The sequence below is a fragment of the Pseudophryne corroboree genome, chromosome 9 (assembly GCF_028390025.1).
Source record: "Pseudophryne corroboree isolate aPseCor3 chromosome 9, aPseCor3.hap2, whole genome shotgun sequence".
NCBI classification, from domain to species: Eukaryota; Metazoa; Chordata; class Amphibia; order Anura; family Myobatrachidae; genus Pseudophryne; species Pseudophryne corroboree.
The window spans coordinates 198,406,322-198,428,797 of record NC_086452.1 but is presented as its reverse complement, the minus strand read 5'-3'; the positions used below and the strand labels follow the sequence as shown (position 1 = coordinate 198,428,797).

The 22,476-nt window shown below is 42.0% G+C and overlaps 1 long non-coding RNA gene across 1 annotated transcript; it reads left to right on the top strand.

Annotated features, from left to right (window-relative positions):
• The first annotated feature begins 4,857 nt into the window (after positions 1–4,857).
• Positions 4,858–6,879, top strand: LOC134956877 (uncharacterized). Its single transcript, XR_010186252.1, has 3 exons — positions 4,858–5,004; positions 5,314–5,335; positions 6,343–6,879. It is a non-coding gene; the product is annotated as an uncharacterized LOC134956877 (long non-coding RNA).
• The last annotated feature ends 15,597 nt before the right edge of the window (positions 6,880–22,476 follow it).

The following is a 22,476-nucleotide window of genomic DNA, read 5'->3' as shown; positions in this document are numbered from 1 at the left end:
CCCAACCCACGGCAGCACTCCCACCCCAACCGCCAGCCCCACAACCACAACCGGCTCCTCATCAACCAAGGCAACGGAGGCGTGCTAGGCCACCAATTTTCCAACCCCGTGTCCTACTTTTTGGGATGCCAGATGATGTTGTTGTGCGTAGATACAGGCTGCCACCACATCTAATCCTAGACACTCTCTCCATAATAGAGAGTGATCTGGAGTCTTCAATTCGGTATCCTACAGCAATACCACCATTGACACAATTCCTTGCTGTGTTACATTTTTTGGCTACAGGCTCTTATCAGCATGTGGTTGGAGACCTGGCTGGCATGTCGCAGGGCCAGTTCAGTAAGGTCCTGCGGCGTGTCTGCCAGGCTTTCCTAAAGCGTGTGAAGCAATTTATTGCTATGCCTTTGGATGTTTATACAATAAACAAACAAGGAGCGCTGAAACCAGATATAAAAAATATATTTTGTACAGCTTTATTAAAATATAATCCACATATATGACCACATTTAAAATAAATATAAGAATTACTTAAATCCTGTGCCTCTGACTCAATATAAATGTCCGTTAAGTTTTTTATATAAATCCATCCATATATGTACTGAGGTAAGTCTATATCAATTTCTCATGAGGATATATTTGGCATCCAAATTATATAGTCTCTGTGACCCAGTTTCTTATAACCACATATGCATGTGTGTCCACGGGGGAGAGCGCTGTGATGTTTAGATGTCTCCAGCGGTATGCTACGACCCCGAATTAGCAGTGTGAGCTGATGGATACTCACGGCAGCCGCAGCTGTGATAGTAAGATGTCTCCAGCTGTATACTGCGACCCCGGAATGATATAGCTGCAATGTGAGCTGATGGATACTCACAACTGCCGCAGCTTGTGATGAGCGGGGAGCGTGCCTCTTTAGCCAGGTCACGCTTCAGCAAAAACCCCGATTAGCGGCTCGCCGGCCAATGATGCAGCCACAGAGAGAAGTGAGGAGTCGTCAGACAACAGGATTCAGGTGATAAGTGCCCTCCTTACGCGTTTCTCCGCCAGTAGGGCATGCGGTTTCGTCAGAGGTTTGTCATTGCAGTGTTGCTGGATCCTATTTAAACTGGGATCAACCAATCATCTTGTTGATTACCTTAATCATATACAGTTGTTCAGACCTATATATGTGGCATGCTGCAAACATTACTCAGCACAAAATCACTAGTGTTACCCACAGCTGTGTAAATACTATTTCAATATAACATATTAAATGGTCCATATTGGTTTACTTGGTGGTTTATAGATTTAAATGGTTTAATACCATTAGCTAGCCATTCTATAATTTAAACATTGATAAAATTAAATTAATAAAATTAATAAAATTGACCAGGAGACTGAAATATAAATCATCTACAATAGGCTTAAATCATACCGAAAGATGCATGGCTTCAATAGCTCAGCGGATTTATTCAGTGCACACAACACCCAGAGTACCAGGGTTCAAATCCGATCATTTTGTTATTAGTAGAACTATGGCACTGAAATATACATCGTCTGTAATAGAATCAGATAAATAGCTTCAATAGCTCAATGGATTTCGTCAGTGCACACAGCACACGAAGCACCAGGTTCAAATCCATACACAATATTCATTTTAGTTTATCATCAATTTTAATGGTAATTCAATATACTTATACTTTCAACTGATAATATATTTATTTATTCCCAAGAAAAAGAAGAAAAGGAGGTGAAAACAAGGGGACGTAGAGGAGAAACATCTGTCTCATTTATTTATTACTAGGTTCAAATATGAATAATGACAATAAAAGTATCTGTATAAATATAATATAGATATAATTGATGTTCTAACATTTTCATATATTTTTGTATCGTTATCAAATTTTTTATCTATATTTCATTTACTTTGTTCTAATAATCATTAATATTTGCTTCGTATATTGTGATCCATATTTTTGAGATATCCTTTAACCGTAACAAAACAAGAATTGTATACCTCAAATTAACAACTTCCAATATTGTTTAGTTCGATGTTCTCGTTCAGACCACCTGGGACAAGTGTGCCCAACGAGAATATCCAGAAGGCTTCTCTGGTACATAGACGATTAAATCTGTCCCCTCCTCTTGGTGTGGGGGCTACATATTCAATCCCCTGGACCGTTAATACTTCGATACTTCCTCCATGCTGATGGACTACATGTCTTGAGAGGCTATGTTTGAGATTCTTCTTCATTACATTCCTTCTATGTTCGAGAAACCTGGTGTTCAAAGACCTTGTGGTCCTACCCACATATTGCTTACCACATCTACAACTCACTAGATAAATAACATAGGTCTGTTGACAGTTGATAATAGTCTTTATATCGAAGGAAAGACCCAAACTACACGATTTAAAGTGTGTACTCCTATTAATCATAAAGGGACATGTAAGACAATTTTTTCTTCCACACTTATAACAACCACTCAGGGTTGTTAACCAGTTCTTAGTTTTAAATTTGGATATATCTTCTTTCTGTGCCTGAAAGTAACTAGGGGATATAAAGTTAAAGGATATCTCAAAAATATGGATCACAATATACGAAGCAAATATTAATGATTATTAGAACAAAGTAAATGAAATATAGATAAAAAATTTGATAACGATACAAAAATATATGAAAATGTTAGAACATCAATTATATCTATATTATATTTATACAGATACTTTTATTGTCATTATTCATATTTGAACCTAGTAATAAATAAATGAGACAGATGTTTCTCCTCTACGTCCCCTTGTTTTCACCTCCTTTTCTTCTTTTTCTTGGGAATAAATAAATATATTATCAGTTGAAAGTATAAGTATATTGAATTACCATTAAAATTGATGATAAACTAAAATGAATATTGTGTATGGATTTGAACCTGGTGCTCCGTGTGCTGTGTGCACTGACGAAATCCATTGAGCTATTGAAGCTATTTATCTGATTCTATTACAGACGATGTATATTTCAGTGCCATAGTTCTACTAATAACAAAATGATCGGATTTGAACCCTGGTACTCTGGGTGTTGTGTGCACTGAATAAATCCGCTGTGCTATTGAAGCCATGCATCTTTCGGTATGATTTAAGCCTATTGTAGATGATTTATATTTCAGTCTCCTGGTCAATTTTATTAATTTTATTAATTTAATTTTATCAATGTTTAAATTATAGAATGGCTAGCTAATGGTATTAAACCATTTAAATCTATAAACCACCAAGTAAACCAATATGGACCATTTAATATGTTATATTGAAATAGTATTTACACAGCTGTGGGTAACACTAGTGATTTTGTGCTGAGTAATGTTTGCAGCATGCCACATATATAGGTCTGAACAACTGTATATGATTAAGGTAATCAACAAGATGATTGGTTGATCCCAGTTTAAATAGGATCCAGCAACACTGCAATGACAAACCTCTGACGAAACCGCATGCCCTACTGTCGGAGAAACGCGTAAGGAGGGCACTTATCACCTGAATCCTGTTGTCTGACGACTCCTCACTTCTCTCTGTGGCTGCATCATTGGCCGGCGAGCCGCTAATCGGGGTTTTTGCTGAAGCGTGACCTGGCTAAAGAGGCACGCTCCCCGCTCATCACAAGCTGCGGCAGTTGTGAGTATCCATCAGCTCACATTGCAGCTATATCATTCCGGGGTCGCAGTATACCGCTGGAGACATCTTACTATCACAGCTGCGGCTGCCGTGAGTATCCATCAGCTCACACTGCTAATTCGGGGTCGTAGCATACCGCTGGAGCCATCTAAACATCACAGCGCTCTCCCCCGTGGACACACATGCATATGTGGTTATAAGAAACTGGGTCACAGAGACTATATAATTTGGATGCCAAATATATCCTCATGAGAAATTGATATAGACTTACCTCAGTACATATATGGATGGATTTATATAAAAAACTTAACGGACATTTATATTGAGTCAGAGGCACAGGATTTAAGTAATTCTTATATTTATTTTAAATGTGGTCATATATGTGGATTATATTTTAATAAAGCTGTACAAAATATATTTTTTATATCTGGTTTCAGCGCTCCTTGTTTGTTTATTGTATAATTGTCTGTTTTATTTGGTGGAACAGTACCACCATTAGGAGCTGCAAAAACCGGATATTAACTAAATAGTGGTCATTAATTGACAATTTTATGGTTTGCTTGGTGGTTTAGTAAGCGCTGTGTTTTATAAGAATTAGCCTTTGGATGTTGGTGCCCTAGATGTGGTGAAGCGGCAATTTGAGGAAGGTGGTAGTCGCTTCCCACATGTTATTGGGGTTGTGGATGGCACACATGTAGCTATTCAGCCACCAAGACATAATGAAGAAATTTTTAGAAACAGGAAACTGTTTCATTCTCTGAATGTAATGGTTGTTTGTGGGCCATCCCTCCAGATCCTTTCCCTGAATGCAAAGTTTCCCGGAAACTCCCATGATGCGTATGTCATTAGACAATCAGGGATATGGCACAGATTAAGATCAAGTCAACGAGCAGACATGTGGTTATTGGGTGAGTTGGCCCACTATTTTGGACATGAAATTACTAATTTTGAAAAAATATACTCTTTCTAATTTGTTATTCTCATCAAACAGGAGACCGTGGATATCCTTGCACCCCCTGGCTCATGACTCCTTACCGTAATCCCAGGCCAGGACCACAGACGGCATTTAACTCTGCGCTTACTGCCACTAGGCAGCTGGTGGAGCGCACAATTGGGGTCCTTAAAGGGCGGTTTCGTGTGCTCCACCGCACTGGTGGCGACATCATGTATTCGCCGGAGATGGCAAGTAAACTAGTGGTCCTGTGCGCTATACTACACAACATCGCGGTAAGGAGTAGCGTAGAGCTTCCTCAGACAGAGGAATTGCCTGATGAGGAGCCAGGGGTTGTCCGACACTTCGGTGGGGGGAGTGTTACACGGAGGGGGAGCCAAGTCAGGGCAAGCATTGTTGCGGAATATTTCAGGTATAGTGTTTTAAGATTCTCTTTTTTAATCAAAATAAAACCACAGTATGCTTTTGTTTTTTGAATAATTTTGTCATTTTGTTTGCTATTGTAAGGCCATTGTGTAATTAATTTGTTGCGTTGGAATATGTAATATTTATTTGGCAAAAAATCCGTTAACACGTTAAGCTTACAATGTGTTATTTGCAAAAACAATACTGTGATGTTGCTAAATAGTGTCCTTATTTGTTTTCTATCCTAAAATCCTGTTTATTTCAACAAACACACAAACAAATGAAACTGAATGTTGTCCACTTTGTGACTGTCCAGCTGAATGATCACACAAACTGTGGTGAGTACACAGATATGTATCTAAATTTACCCAAAACTGTGTGTGTGTCTGTGTCTGTTGCTTTTGTTTTATGTTTTAATTTTTTAAAAATTACTTCTGCGAATGCGTATTTCCGCTCGTGCTAATTAACACTCTGCTCTTCCCAGCATTGCAAAGATCAATAAAGTTATTAGAAATGACAGCATAGATTTTGGACCAATCACATGCTAGCAGACACTATAAATATATGCCCAAAGAAGGAAAACGCCATTGCCATGATGCGTGCGGCACCTTTCACCAGGCGGGAGCTCCGCGTCCTGGTTGCGGTGATGGACCGCCGCGTAGGCCGCGTTGGGCGATTCATCCCAAATCGGGTTAAGCACGAGGCCTACACGGAGGTCCGCCACCTACTGCGTTCTCGCGTCCGCAGCAGGCGGACAATCATCCAGCTTGAGAGGAGATGGAGTGATCTCCGCAGGAGGACTCCAGAGCTGTTGGCGGAGATCCGCCAGCAAATCCGGGAAATGCATGCACGCAGTAAGTTACATTACATAAGATTATTAGCATAATTTGTGCAAATTTACACTAAGTGGTAGGCTAATTGCAACACTGAGTGAACAAATTTAAAAAATAGGACAGTGTGTGTGGTTAGGGCAAACAGTACTGACTGTAGCAAAGTGTCACCAAACAAGTGCATGTTTTCCTGAATTAATACCCAGGCAGGAAACTGAACACAAAAACTTGATTAGTGGTGTCTAGATAATAGGGTGGATTGAAGAGTGATCTGGTGATGTTGCCTAGACCAATCAATATGACTCTATGGAATAGATTAAGGAATGAGCGTCCAAAAAATTGTTTGAACTCATTTTGGTTGCTCTGGCCAACATGAAGAGGTTTTTAAAATGTATTTTGTTTAAAAAAAAAAAAAAAACACAGTGTCTTTTACATGGAACAGAACAGTGAATTTTACATTTGTTTAGTATGTAATTTAACATGCAAATTAAAATTTGTCTTAAATATCATTATAGGACGACCACAACGGCAACGAACACAACAGGCACCTTCTCAGCCCCCTTCCCCTTCTCACTCCCCCACCACTTCCCAGTCCCCCTCCCATTCTCACTCCACCTCCACTTCCCAATCCCCCTCAGCTTCCCAGTCCCCCTCAGCTTCCCAATCCCCCTCAGCTTCCCAGTCCCCCTCAGCTTCCCAGTCCCCCTCAGCTTCCCAGGCACCCTCAGCTTCCCAGGCCCCCTCAGCTTCCCAGGCCCACTCCACTTTCCACTCCCCTTCTCAGGCCACCTCTCCTTCTCTTTCTGTGACCCCTTCTCCTCCTTCCCATTCCCCTTCTCCTTCTACTTCCAACTCCCCTTCTCAGCCCCCCTCACCCTCTAATGGCCTAACATTCTCTCCGCCCCCCTCGCCCTCTCAATCAGACCCTCCCTCAGAAATTAGATTACCAAACCCTCCTCCTTACCCCATCTCTCCTCCTTCCCCAAACCCTCCTCCTTCACTCATCCAGCCTCCTTCCCCCATCCCTCCTCCTTCCCCAATCCCTCCTTCTTCCCCCATCCAGCTGCCTTCACCACCCACAGAATGGGCAGAAGAAGCCCCTGATGGGGCCAGTGGTGACCCTAATGTTGCTTTGGAAAGTAAGTGTTTTTAATTTTCAAATCAAAATATGACCTACTTACACTTACAATGTACAAACATGCACTGCTGTACTGTTGCAAATCATCTAGCAAGGTACACATTTTGAGCTCTTATTGCTGGTGTTCATGTTGCCTTGATAATTTTGAGAGTATCATTATATGTAGTGTTTATGTGTGCAATGTGTTGTGTGTCCACTCTAGGTCGACACTAATTCGTTGGACAGGGTTGCCAGGACTACATAGTTTAATCTGTTTATTTAAATCTCAAAAAAATGTATAGATGAGTGCAGTTTAGTATGTTGTTAGTCTTTTACAATTGTGCCTCTCTATTCATAATGTTTGCACTTTCAAAACACATGCTTCACTTTGTTAGCCAGCAGAACAACACAATGATTTGTGGTGTTAAAGTAACACTCAGAAAATGCAAAATTACAAAGAATAAACCTGTTTGACCTTATTTTTTGAACTGGATTTACATGGATTGTGGGCATGCTAGGATATGTAGTCCTTCGGAAGATGTTGATATGCTGTGTGATCATGCAGGAACAAACCTCCTTAAAATTAATTTTCAACAGTCCAGATGTGAATGAATGACAACATAGTGTTACATTTACTAAGATGGAAGTTATGTTTAACATGGGATGTTGACCATAGCAACCAATCAGATTAACTATTAAATTATGTCCACTTTTACAAGATAACATGTTTAATTTGTTTGTTTGCTATGGTCTACTTCCCATCTTAAATTGAACTCCCGTAGTAGTAAATGGACAACATGGTGTGGTTCACTTTCTAGTGAAATTAAAAAACATTGCTGAGCAGGATTGTGTATTATGCTACTGATTTAGCCTTAAAGCAGCCATGATGTAGTCACTTAGGCATTAAAGCAGGCCTGTCCAAACTGCGTCCCTCATGCTGGAGAAATAATAAACATCCCAGCATGCCCTGACACACATTTTGCATTCTCTGACCACAAAACAGGGAAAAGACATGCTGGTAGATGTAGTTTCACAACAGCTGGAGGCCAGCTGTTTTGACATGCCTGCATTTAAGTGTGCTTTGTGCCTTTCTTGGATAATAAGTAATGTAATTCAGTTATTAATGTTTCTGTTGCATCTTAATTTCAGATGTTGCAGTTGGAGATCCTGGAAGTTTCCGAGGCATTATTGGCACAATGCGTCAACACCTTGCTGGATTAATACGGTGTTTGGACGAATTAGAAAAATTTGCATGAATTACTTTTATTGAAAATAATTATTAATGTTTAAAAAACAAAAAAAAAATAAAAACAAATGTTTCAAGTTAACCGGGGGTTGTGCTTATTAATGCAAAAAATGATCAGCAGAATGGCAGGCCAAAATAGTTTTCATTAAACATTACTCACATGTAACGTTAGTTTTTTATAAAACAAACAGTTAGGAGATTATTGTGTTAATAAACATGTAAACACCTTCATTCACAAACAACATCTTTTAAAAAAGGAAAAAGTTTTTAGAAAATGTTCAAAAATTATTCATACAACACTTTTACATGTTGATGGGCAATTAGGGCAACAAAGTGTTAATCAGGTTCTTTGGCCTGACTTAATTGTTTAGGAACATTAACAATCATTACACTAATTGGATTCGTAATTGACAAGGGCTTGTTGACTATAAAATGAAAGGGGTAAGTTCACTTAATGGGCCTAAAAAAAAAAAAATGCGTTTTACCCGAAAAGTGTGCAATTTAAAGGAAAAATGAGTAAATGTACTACAACTTAGTATTTTTACGATTAAATATGTATTTTTGCGAAGGATTCGCAATGCTGCGATGGTTTCGCACTACTGCGATGTCATTTGGCGTACGCCCACTTTGTGTAATACTGCGTACGAATGTGCAAAAATACGTTGGGGGCGGATGTTCGCAAATTTACTACACTAACGCAACTTTGCAAATATGTTGTGCGTACGAAAAACTGAGCGATCAACTCGGAATGAGGGCCCATGTTATAAAGGCTTGTCAATACCTCCTGGTACATTTACATTGATTTATCATTCACATTTCTTCCATGCCAGACAGGGGTGGGTTGGGAACGTAAAGTGGCCCTGGAAATATATGAAAAGTGACCTCATGTAGGTTGGAGTAAGTCAGCTATAAGCGGGGCCCAACACAAATTGGGCTTAATCAAACTGTTAGCATTACCCACAGTGGTAGTAAGCAAGGCTAATGCAGCATGGTAGGCAGTCACAGCACCAACAGTAGGATCATGTCACAGGAGGTGGAGATCACACCAGTAGCTGAGGCATTGTACTGTGTCAAAGTCGAAAAATATCATGCTTCACATTGCCTTGTACTAACCCCAATGCATGTGCCCGCTGCTCGTGCATATAGGGGTATATGCAATTCACGGCGAATCGCGGCAAATTATCGCCGTTTTTAAATTCGACACAATTCGACAGGTGAATTCCGGCAGGTGGCTGCCGGAATTCACCATATTCAATGAAAAACGGATTCGACAGTCCCGCGGGCGAAAAACGGCCGATTTGCCGGATTTTGCCGCGAATTTTAAAAACGGGAAAAAACGGGAAAAACCCGGAAAAAAATAGCGTGGGGTCCCCCCTCCAAAGCATAACCAGCCTCGGGCTCTTCGAGCTGGTCCTGGTTCTAAAAATGCGGGGTAAAAATTGACAGGGGATCCCCCGTATTTTTAAAACCAGCACCGGCTCTGCACCTGATGCTGGTGCAAAAAATACGGGGGACAAAAAGAGTAGGGGTCCCCCGTATTTTATACACCAGCATCGGGCTCCACTAGCTGGACAGATAATGCCACAGCCGGGGGTCACTTTTATACAGCGCCCTGCGGCCGTGGCATTAAATATCCAACTAGTCACCCCTGGCCGGGGTACCCTGGGGGAGTGGGGACCCCTTCAATCAAGGGGTCCCCCCCCCCCAGCCACCCAAGGGCCAGGGGTGAAGCCCGAGGCTGTCCCCCCCATCCAATGGGCTGCGGATGGGAGGCTGATAGCCTTGTGAAAAATGTCAGAATATTGTTTTTTTCCAGTAGTACTACAAGTCCCAGCAAGCCTCCCCCGCAAGCTGGTACTTGGATAACCACAAGTACCAGCATGCGGGAGAAAAACGGGCCCGCTGGTACCTGTAGTACTACTGGAACAAAAATACACAAATAAAAACAGGAGACCGACACCGTGACAAGTACAACTTTATTACACACTGCCGACACACACATACTTACCTATGTTGACACGCCGACTGCCACAGTCTCCGACGATCCGAGGTACCTGTGAAAAAAATTAGACTCACCTCAATCCAGTGTCCGGGAGATAATCCACGTACTTGTTAAAAAAAGAACACGAACACCCGTACCAGCGGACTGAAAGGGGTCCCATGTTTACATATCAGACCCCTTTCCCCGAATGCCGGGACACCACGTGACTCCTGTCACTGAGGTCCCTTCAGCCAATCAGGAAGCGCTACTTCCGTGGCGCTCACCTGATTGGCTGTGCGCGTGTGACCTCAGACAGCGTATCGCAAAGCCTCTCCCATTACTTTCAATGGTGGGAACTTTGCCGTCAGCGGTGGGGTTACCCGCGGTCAGCCGCTGACCAGCGGGTGACCCCATCGCTAGCCGCAAGGTTCCCACCATTGAATATAATGGAGAGGCTTTGCGATGCGCTGTCAGCTCAGACGCGCACAGAGCCAATCAGCAGAGTGCAAGGACGTTGCGCTCGCTGATTGGCTTACGAGACCTTTCAGTGACAGCTGTCACGAGGGGGTCTCTCTGCATTCACGGAAAGGTGTCACATGTGTCAACATGGGACCCCTTTCAGTTCGTGTGGTACGGGTGTCCGGTTTGTTTTTTTGACAAGTTCGTGGATTTACCTCTGGACCATGGATGAGGTGAGTGTATTTATCTTTTCTTTTCAGGTACCCCTGGATTCTACTTGGAGAAGAGGACCGATGTCGGCGTGTGAACATAGGTAAGTATGTGTGTGTCGACGTATGAAATAAAGTTTTACTTTCACGGTGTCGGTCTCCTGTTTTTATTTGGGTATTTTTTTTCCAGTAGAACTACAGGTACCAGCGGGCCCGTTTTTCTCCCGCATGCTGGTACTTGTGGTTCTCCAAGTACCAGCTTGCGGGGGAGGCTTGCTGGGACTTGTAGTACTACTGGAAAAAACAATATTCTGACATTTTTCACAAGACTATCAGCCTCCCATCCGCAGCCATTGGATGGGGGGACAGCCTCGGGCTTCACCCCTGGCCCTTGGGTGGCTGGGGGGGGGGGGACCCCTTGATTGAAGGGGTCCCCACTCCCCCAGGGTACCCCGGCCAGGGGTGACTAGTTGGATATTTAATGCCACGGCCGCAGGGCACTGTATAAAAGTGACCCCCGGCTGTGGCATTATCTGTCCAGCTAGTGGAGCCCGATGCTGGTGTGAAAAATACGGGGGACCCCTGCTCGTTTTGTCCCCCGTATTTTTTGCACCAGCACCAGGCGCAGAGCCCGGTGCTGGTTTTAAAAATACGGGGGATCCCTGCCCAATTTTTCCCCGCATTTTTAGAACAAGGACCAGCTCGAAGAGCCCGAGGCTGGTTATGCTTTGGAGGGGGGACCCCACGCCATTTTTTTTTAAATTTTCCCGTTCCAGCACTAAAAAAATAAAATAAAAAAATATTTTAAAAAATATATAAATAATACTTGTGCCTCCAAAAAAAAAAAAAAAAAGTACCTAATCCCTTCTAATATAAATAGATATGCTATTCCCAAAAAAAAAAACCACCAAAAAAAACATGTTTAAATTTTTTTTTATTGTTTTCACCCTTCAAAGTGTGGCGGATTGAAAATGACGAATTTACTGTCTAAAAGCACTGCTGTCGAATTTCCAAACTTGAATTGAATATGCGTTTGTCGAATTGCAGCACTTGTATCATTGCAGAAAAGTCGAATTTGCAAAAAGTCGAATTTCAAAAAGTTGAATTTTGAAAGTCCGTTTTTTTGACGGAAAGCACTGAATTGCATTGACGATTTTTTTTTTTGGCGAAAATGACCCGAAATTCGAAAATTTCGGGAATTCGACCGCAATTGCATATACCCCATAGTCTGCTGTACGTGCACATGTCCGCAAATTGCGTACGCTCGCTCCGGCGCGGTATATGCGTATTTACGGTAGAGTTTATGAGCTTGTAGCGGGCGACTCATTTATAGTATATTTAACCCACATAGTGTGTTTTGTAGGTAATATTCCTTTTAATAATATCTGTAAGTATGGTTAATGTAAATGGTTCAGGGACTTGGGAATTCCTCTTTTCATGATACGAAGGGTCTGACACAGGTTGAACAGTGGTGTCTAGTACCTAACCGAAGAGTATTTTATTAGAAACATTCCGGTGTTGGTTAGGAAGAGATCGGTCGCTCCAGCGTGTAGTTATATGTAAAAGAAGTTTATGGACATGTAAATGTATTTGCTGTTTTATTACACATGAGGTGGGAGTCCTGAGGATGCCTCCCACCTGAGCAGTTGGAGAAAGACACATCCCCCCCCCGTACGAACCCACCTATGACCTTTTGTTATAATGCAGAGACAAATTCCTGTGTCCAATGAACAATGAGATTATAGGACCATTGTATTGTACAGTATACTGTGTATATAAAGACCCCCATAGCCAGACCAGCTCACTTCTCTCCACAAAGGTTTTCATCATTGATTAACTGAGAGCTGGTTTCCAGATAGCGCATGCGATTCATTCCCAAGTGTGTACGTTTTTGTCTGTGACCAGCTTATTCTCTGTCTGTATTTGCCATACTCTCTCACTGTTATTGTTTAGGATTAAGACGCTATTGTATATTTATGTCGTTATTCTGTTTAGGTGTTTTATGTTAGTGCTGTAGTGTATAAGCTGTTAACTGTACTTTTCCTTTTTACATAGCTAAATCTCGTTAGTAAAGGTGTTGGAACCTCAGCAAGGTGTCCGTGTTTCTATAGCTAGTACAAAGGGTTTCTGAGTATCTCAATCACTCAAACAGCTTGCTTAAATATCCAGGTTAACCAGTGGTATATCATTACAGTATCTCAATACTAAGACTTACAGTATAATCATACTTTGTGTTTAAGGTTTAAAAGGTTATTATCTGTGTGTACGCTCGCTGTGTGTATTCCGTACACTTAGCGCAGCGTGTGTACGTAACTTGCGTACCACGTGCGAGGTCTTTGTACGCAAATAGCGTACGGAGTGCGTAGCACGTGCACATGGTTTAGCGGCCATTACGGCTTGAAGGTATTAGTAAATAGCTTGTGTTAAAAGGTAGAAAACTGACTCAATTGGGGGCAAGTTCGGTCCACCTCATATCCGCAGTCAGGCGAAAACGCGCAGACTTTATCGATCAGCAAAGGGCGGAAGGTGGTATCTTGTAGTGCTGATCAGATGAGCATCTGCGTCTGATTCTCTTGGTTTGTAGGGATGTTGGTGAAATCCGAAGAAGGTAAGAACATTAAGCTATTGTCTTTTTAAATCTGGTTTTAATTTCTATTTGGTGCCAACTGCACACGCAGATTGGATTGCTTGTCTGTTTAAATAGGTTTAAAAGTATTTTTAATCGCTCTGCATAGCTTGATAGTTTTATTTTTAACCCAGGCTTAAAAAAAAAAAAAAAATAACTTCAGGGGCTTGAATGATGATTTTCCTTGTGACAAAAGAAGCCGCATGGTCTGTCCTCCATTTTGTGTAACCCTCATGGATGTGGAAGGGGGAGGAGCAGCGGCCATTTTGGGAAGGTCAAAAAAAAATTTTTTCTGAATGGCTGATTTTCAGTTGACTCTGGAATAATCAGCCATCCATTGTCAAAAAGAAATCACCATTTAATGAGTTTTCAATGCATTTATTTAATCCATATCATAATTAATTACAAATAGTTTAGATAGAGTTTAATGTAAGTTAATAGTAAAATGAATATTTGATTTAGGAAATACACAAATAAAACAAAGTTGTGTTTTTTTTTTTTCTTCTCTTTCTTCCTTCAAGAGTCTGTTTAACTCTGCTACTTGTGAGATGGGCCATTGAAATGCAAATTAACCTGTGTAACTGGTGATACTTCTCAACTGGTTTTTTTTCTCCCAGCAGTGAAAGAAATCGCCTTCACAGATAGTTAAAAGCACATTCATATGCAAATAAAAGCACTGAATAAGGTCTCATAGATGTAATAGTGATTAGTACATAGATGTAAATATTATATGTGTGTGACATTAATGTATGTTATTAGATTAATTTAGAATTGCATTTTCATCTGTGTATTATCACATATCTCACTTTCCTGTTTGCCATTTATCATTGATAACGTGCTGAGAAAGATTTGTTGCTATTGGTAGTTAAAAGTAAAATTAATACGTAAGGGAGTAATTTGTAAAACACGCACACGGCTTTGCCTATGATACAATGAAATCTGTGTGGTGTTCGGTAAATGATTACAGTTAAATATCATTTGCATTGATAAAAACGTGTTACTTGTGTTACTGTGGACGTGTCTGGCCTGTGTACACGTGTCCCTAACAAAGGGCGGGACAAGCGTACGCGACGCAAGGGTCGACACACGTAGCGTATATTACGCAACGAAGCGTATGGGTACGCCCACTTAATACAAATCACACGATAGTATTGTTTTAGTAGGCAATACGGAAGCAATGCGATAATAGCGCAAGTTAATCTCAGTGTCCAAAATTTAAAAATCCTTCTCTAGTTGCAACTCCTCTGGGACTAGCCTGTGATACTGCATGAAAGGAATTTTCTGTACAGAAAAGAAAGTAAAGAGTATATGAGGTGAAAGAGTGTGTATATATATATAAGTTTCTCATTTTTGTTGGAACCCCCGGAAGTCGAGTTCTCGTGAGGTACATCCGTGAAAGTGACAGCGCGTGGTGGCTTGGGAGGCATCCCTTGTTAAATATTGAAATAAGAGCATTAGAGTATAGCAGATTAGGAGGTCTACTGTAGACACGGACCAGGAGGTCCAGAGACAGACCAGGAGGTCTAGGTGCAGCAGACTAGGAAGTCCGCTATAAGATAAAGTCAAGAAGCACAACCCCAGGAGGGTTGGTGCGGTACCCATATAGGCCATCAAGCTCTGGCTGAAGGAATTCGCAGCCGTAATTTTCGATTCCGTTGGTCGTTCTGCACATAAGATTAGTTGCTTATGTGCAGTACGATTGTACTGCATGTAATTGTGTGCATTAGTTTATAACTTGACCCAGTACCGTTTGCGTATGAGAGGGGTCATAAACGCTATTTGTACATTCTAACGTGATTTGTGTAAATTTTTTTATTTTAAGGGAGGTTCGCTGGTCACTCAGGAATTCTCTAACAACCGATACTTGCTGGGGACGGGTAACCTACTCCCACAACGCCCCAGTAAATAAAGGTTTATAGGGGCCCTAGATTGGGTACATCAACTCTGAGTCAGTGATTGAAGTACTGGCCAACGTGGGCGAAGAGTGAGTGGAAGCACTCGGTCGAACTTTCACCGTCGGCTTACCCCGGGCAACTTGGTTTTTGTAAGGGTTCGCTGAAGACCCTGATTTGAAGGTCAGAGGTAGTGAAAGCAACACCTGCAAAGATGGGGGCCAGTTGTTCAGGTAAGGGACGATCAACCCTGGTTCAGGTTGATTTAGTAACCCGGCCAATAGGGTCGGCAAGGTATATCATGTGTGAAAAGTACGGATCACACACAGAGGTTTTGTGCAATGAATGGGAAAGAATGACTGTGCATGACGGGGAAAAGTCCCCACGGGTAGGCAGTTTTAGTCCCGAGGTGTTACAAAATCTAAGGAGAAGGACATGTCTAATTAAATCCAGCAAGCAGCGAATCAGACATTATGATTGTTTACAGTTATGGCAACGGGAATGTGAGATACAAGGAGGATTAGCTTACACAGCTGACTCTCACTTTGGTAAGGAAAATATGGCAACAAGAGAGAAAGTGGTTACAGAGAATGGCACACTGGTATATGATAATTGTGCACTTAGCAACTGTATTATTGATAATAAGAATAATTGTAACAAATGTAATAATGATAAAAGTAAAACTGTTAAATGTACAACTGTTAACCCGTGCAAGTTGCACCCCATGTTAAACTTCCCTCAGGACTACAAGCAAGAAAGTGAGCCCAGCACGATGTCGGCACCTTTTCCAGCAGCCATCATACAAGACATCCAGGTGGACGCGACCAAATCGGTAAAGGCAGTAGTTAAACCCCCTAACGGAGGGTCAGGTGAGGTCGTGTCCACAGGTACGTACGGTGTTATATATCACGCACAAACAAATGTACCTCATATTGTAGAACCAACACAAGATGATGTGGTTGAATTTAATCCTGTCAGGGTGATCACAGTCCCCAATGGGAAGACTGACGCTCAGGGAATCATTCCCGCCAGGGACAGTGCAATGCGCCGTCCCTGGTCCCGGACAGAATTAGGAGCAATTATGTCTGAATTCCCTGATCCTAGGAAAGATCTAGTTGCATGTCAGAGGTTTATTAAAGAACTAGGAAACTCCACAGAACCCACCAACAAAGGTTGGCGGACAGTGCTGAGGGCATGTTTGCCCTCCAGTGTTGACCCTGCGAAATTTATTACTGATTGTAAGTTAAACACAGAAGTACCTCGTATGGAGGAACACAATCAGGAATGTATTAAGCAGATCAACCGACAGTTAGGAGTATATTTCCCAGCCGTTGTCGAGTGGAACAAAATCTTCTCCATAAGACAAAAAGAAGGGGAAAGTACTTCTAATTATTTCAATCGAGCACTGCAAGTAATGGCTAGAAACACTGGGATCACGGACATTGAGAGAAATGCACAGCATAGAGATATAGCGGTTAAGGTATTAATGGATGGTTTAAAGGTAGTATTGAGAACAAGGGTACAGACCACCAACCCAAACTGGAGAAATATCTCGGTGGCTGCATTAAGAAAGTCCGCTGTTGGGCATGAGCAAAACATCAGCAAGCACAGGGAAGCACAGGGAGGTAAGAAGCCTCAGATCCCTGTGGGTAAGTCAAAGGTGATAAGATGTTATAATTGCCAGAGGGAAGGTCATTTTGCACGAGATTGTAGATTAAGAAATATGCAAAAGTCATATAAACCCCCTAGACAAAAACATGAGCAAAGTCAAGATACACGAAATTGTAATCAGGAATCACCTAGGAAGAAGTTTGGGCCGCACCTGTAATGTGCAGTCAATAAAGTTGATCATTAGTCGTGACAGTAAGCCTGAGGTTACAGTTAATGATATTGGGAGGTCAGTTCCTTGTAGACACAGGAACGGCCGGGTAAACTTTGTAATTTATCTGTAAATGTTTCTTTTTCCCCATCTCTGACGTTCATCGGCAGAACTCAAACATCACATAGCTACTTGGTCTTTGCAGAAGTCTGCCTAACCCCAGTGTGACCTACCGACATCGGTGTGTCCTGGCCAGGCACAAAAGGGTGAAGTGTGGAAATACTTGTGGGGGAGACTGCGCAAAGATACCAATGGATGTGTTGGTGTGACAGCCTGATGGTGAACAGAAGATCTGACAATGTTTTTTTTTTTGTTTGTTGTTTTATGTAACATATATATGAATTGTTCTCTCTCTCGTTTGTTTTTTTTGTCTCTTCTCTCTCATGTTCTCATGCTTTACAGATGGTATGTCACACATCAGTTAGACAAATGGTAATGCAAGATTTTTGCTCCTTACTGAAAGATCGCAGATTTGGAAGGAATATTGTATCACCAGAATGTTCGTTTGGAAGACTGAGAGACAGCACCTTTGAGATGACAACAGAGCAAGAAGAACAACAAGACTAGAGGACAAAAGCATCGTAACATTTTTCTTTCCCCTCAAGTTATTTTTTTTGTACCCCCATAACAAATTTCTCTTTCTCCTCCTGTAAGATGGACTCGCCCCAAGAGACTGTGATCCGGATTTTCCTGTTGACCCTGTTGTTGACCAGAGCAGTCTGTTTCGGTGAGAGTACCATGGAGGTCGAGAAAGGATCTGGAATGGGTTCTGATGACCAGGATGGAGGTGTAGATTTCCAAGAGCAACACAATCACCGAGTAAAGGCGAGTATCAGAAAACGATCTGGTAGCATTGACAATAGAAGGAATTGTGAAGGATTGTTAGCTGAAGAGAACTGCATCTGTAGGCATTGTGACAATATAGTTGAGGATGAGTGCATCAAGAAATGTCAGTCCAGTTTTAATATCCACATGGACCGGCATCCATTGAGTGACTATCACTCCTTAGTGGGTAAAGTGTTAAACCAGACAGACTGTTGGGTATGCTCTCAAGTACCTCAAGGTCATAGCAAATCAGGACTAGTACCATTCCCTTTAACTGTAGGAGAGGTACTTGAGTTAAGTGGTGGGAGGCCGGTGGACAAGAGGTTTAATATCTCTAATCCTCCTAGTTTGAAGCTCCACCAATATCATGTGGATAAGTCCTTAGTATGCTTTAACATTTCCAATCCCCGAAAGCCGGGAAATTGGGAAGTGTCATGGAGTAATCAAACAGAGCCGATAAAATGCCCATAGACACAGAACTTATACGCCACATAGTCAACAGTGGAAAATATTTCCGGTATAGGTACACTCTAGGAAGTAGGACCATGCGAGTTGGAGAAGTATCACCAGGATACTGTGCACATATCGTACAACCAGATACGTGTACTAGACAGATGGGAGAATTAGGGTTAGGAGATTTCACATGGAAAGTTTGTAACATGGTTATGTCATACTCAGTCCCATATGTTCTCCCCGATGATGCATATTTCATATGCGGGAGATAGGCGTATAAGTGGCTTGCCCCAAACTCAGAGGGATTGTGTTATATTGGAAAAGTATTGCCTGAAGTAATGACTGTATCTCATAACAAAATGAAAAATATTCACCGCAGTGCCCAAGCTCCTTATACTCACACTCATTACGAGCACGTCGTTAAAAGGCACCTGATAGAGAGGACAGAGCATCATGCCTCTGATCTGATCCATGAATCCACCGGGATTCAATTCCTACTCGCATTAGATATCACTCGTATCGCCAGAGGAGTGATAAATTATAGATACATATCTGCGCTAGCAAACTTGTTAGACAATATCACCGAAATGTATGACGACACATTCAGGTACACTGGGAGAGAGTTACAAGCCTACAAAACAGCTGGTTCTGCATAGCATGATTCTCAATTATCTCACAGCAGTGACAGGCGGGTATTGTGTTACCCTGGCAACTCAATATGGAGTAAAGTGCTGCACGTATATTACAAACAGCACTGAGGACCCGGCCGAGGTCATAGACCAAAAGATGGATGACATTTTGCAATTAAAGTGGGAGTTTCGAAGGAAACACAATCTCACACTCGCTGCTGTGAGTAATGAGCTGACCAGTTGGGTGTCATGGTTGAACCCACGAAATTGGTTCTCTGGTTTAGGAGAATGGGCCCAAGGTATTATAATGGATGTAGGGAAATTTCTCTTGTGTATTCTGGGAGTCGTCATATTGGTTGGTCTGATATTTAGATGCGTTCAGACTTTAACGAAGTGTAAAGGTAGTACCAGAATGATGAGTCTGAGGAGCGAGGACACTGTAATAACAACAACTAATTTAATTTATGACCCAACGATAGAGACAATGTTGAGATGAAAATGTGATTCCACGGTCCGTTTCTTTCACCCGTTTCTCCTTTGTTTTCCTCCAAGGCACAAAGACATCCGCTTGGAAGAAGAATTTGACAACCTCTTTTATGCAGACCTTTGATGAACTGTGTCACAGACACCCAATACTTTTAGTGACTTTAACTATCTACGGAAAACCCAAAACTTTAGAGACTGTAATTTTATGGACACTGGAACAGCTTTTGCTCGCCACTTACAGCAAAAGCACCGAGAGACATCAGACAACATGTCCATCAAGACAAGACATCAGACAAGACCTCAATCGGCGACTGTCTATTAAAACTCACATAGTTTTACGACTGCATTTATAACAATTGTTTCTTATCTTCATCTCTACAACCTCCAGGTAGTACCTCACATAGTCGACAGGTGATTCTCACATATTAGCATCCACATATTCTCCCCCTTCATGTATCATCAACTAATGTGCACCCCATTTGTTACAACCAAAAGCCGATAAGAGCTCGGTAGAGTTTGACAGCCCATCCACAGACCCGTAATACGGGATAAGAAGGATTCAAATGTATACTTCGCAATACCTCGAAGCTTGCTTTAAAACACATACGGCACGATGATACATGACCCCTCAGACATGGATTTCATACACACATGCTTTTACTGTCTCACTAGGTCACATCTTTCCCACCTTCTCCTCTCCTCCCTTTACCCAATCATAAAAAGGTATTTACATGATGACATATATTTTTCTGTTTGAATTGTTTAGGAAGTGGCAGTTATTGATGACTGCCAAAGGGTGGACTGTCAAAGTCGAAAAATATCATGCTTCACATTGCCTTGTACTAACCCCAATGCATGTGCCTGCTGCTCGTGCATATAGTCTGCTGTACGTGCACATGTCCGCAATTTGCGTACGCTCGCTCCGGCGAGTACGCGCGGTATATGCGTATTTACGGTAGAGTTTATGAGCTTGTAGCGGGCGACTCGTTTATAGTATATTTAACCCACATAGTGTGTTTTGTAGGTAATATTCCCTTTAATAATATCTGTAAGTATGGTTAATGTAAATGGTTCAGGGACTTGGGAATTCCTCTTTTCATGATACGAAGGGTCTGACACAGGTTGAACAGTGGTGTCTAGTACCTAACCGAAGAGTATTTTATTAGAAACATTCCGGTGTTGGTTAGGAAGAGATCGGTCGCTCCAGCGTGTAGTTATATGTAAAAGAAGTTTATGGACATTTAAATGTATTTGCTGTTTTATTACACATGAGGTGGGAGTCCTGAGGATGCCTCCCACCTGAGCAGTTGGAGAGAGACACATCCCCCCCGTACGAACCCACCTATGACCTTTTGTTATAATGCAGAGACAAATTCCTGTGTCCAATGAACAATGAGATTATAGGACCATTGTATTGTACAGTATACTGTGTATATAAAGACCCCCATAGCCAGACCAGCTCACTTCTCTCCACAAAGGTTTTCATCATTGATTAACTGAGAGCTGGTTTCCAGATAGCGCATGCGATTCATTCCCAAGTGTGTACGTTTTTCTCTGTGACCAGCTTATTCTCTGTCTGTATTTGCCAAACTCTCTCTCTCTCACTGTTATTGTTTAGGATTAAGACGCTATTGTATATTTATGTCGTTATTCTGTTTAGGTGTTTTATGTTAGTGCTGTAGTCTATAAGCTGTTAACTGTACTTTTCCTTTTTACATAGCTAAATCTCGTTAGTAAAGGTGTTGGAACCTCAGCAAGGTGTCTGTGTTTCTCTAGCTAGTACAAAGGGTTTCTGAGTATCTCAATCACTCAAACAGCTTGCTTAAATATCCAGGTTAACCAGTGGTATATCATTACAGTATCTCAATACTAAGATTTACAGTATAATCATACTTTGTGTTTAAGGTTTAAAAGGTTATTATCTGTGTGTACGCTTGCTGTGTGTATTCCGTACACTCAGCGCAGCGTGTGTACGTAACTTGCGTACCACGTGCAAGGTCTTTGTATGCAAATAGCGTACGGAGTGCGTAGCACGTGCACGTGGTTTAGCGGCCATTACGGCTTGAAGGTATTAGTAAATAGCTTGTGTTAAAAGGTAGAAAACTGACTCTATCAACTGGTAGGCAGTCACAGCACCAGCAGGAGGATCCTGTCGCAGGAGGTGGAGATCACACCGGTGGGTGAGGCATTGCACTGGTAGGCAGTCACATCACCTGCAGGAGAATCATGTCACAGGAGGTGGAGATCACACCAGTAGCTGAGGCATTGTACTGGTAGGCAGTCACAGCACCAACAGGAGGATTGTGTCAAAGGAGGTGGAGATCACACCAGTATGTGAGGCCAGGGCCGGTGCTAGGGGGTACGGCGCCCCCCTGCAAACTATACATTTGCGCCCTCTCATACTTCACGAAAGGTCATCGCGCACCTTTGACGTGTGTCAGGAAAAAGGGTGTAGTCTCGCAAGGAAGTGGCGTGATCACAATAGTACCCCCATTTGAATTTCCGCACACCGTAGCACAATCTTATTTACATTACACCGCACGTAGTAGTGCTGCTCATTCACATAATGCCTCCCAATAGCAGCGTCATTATACATAATGCCCGCTAGTAGTAGTGTCCTTATCCGTAATGCCCGCCAATAGTAGTGTCCTTATCTGTAATGCCCGCCACTAGTAGCATCCTTATACGTAATGCCCGCCACTAGTAGCGTCTTTATACGTAATGCCCCCCAGTAGTAGCGTCTTTATAAGTAATGCCCCCCAGTAGTAGCGTCCTTATACGTAATGCCCACCAGTAGTAGCGTCCTTATACATAATGCCCCCCAGTAGTAACGTCCTTATAAGTAAT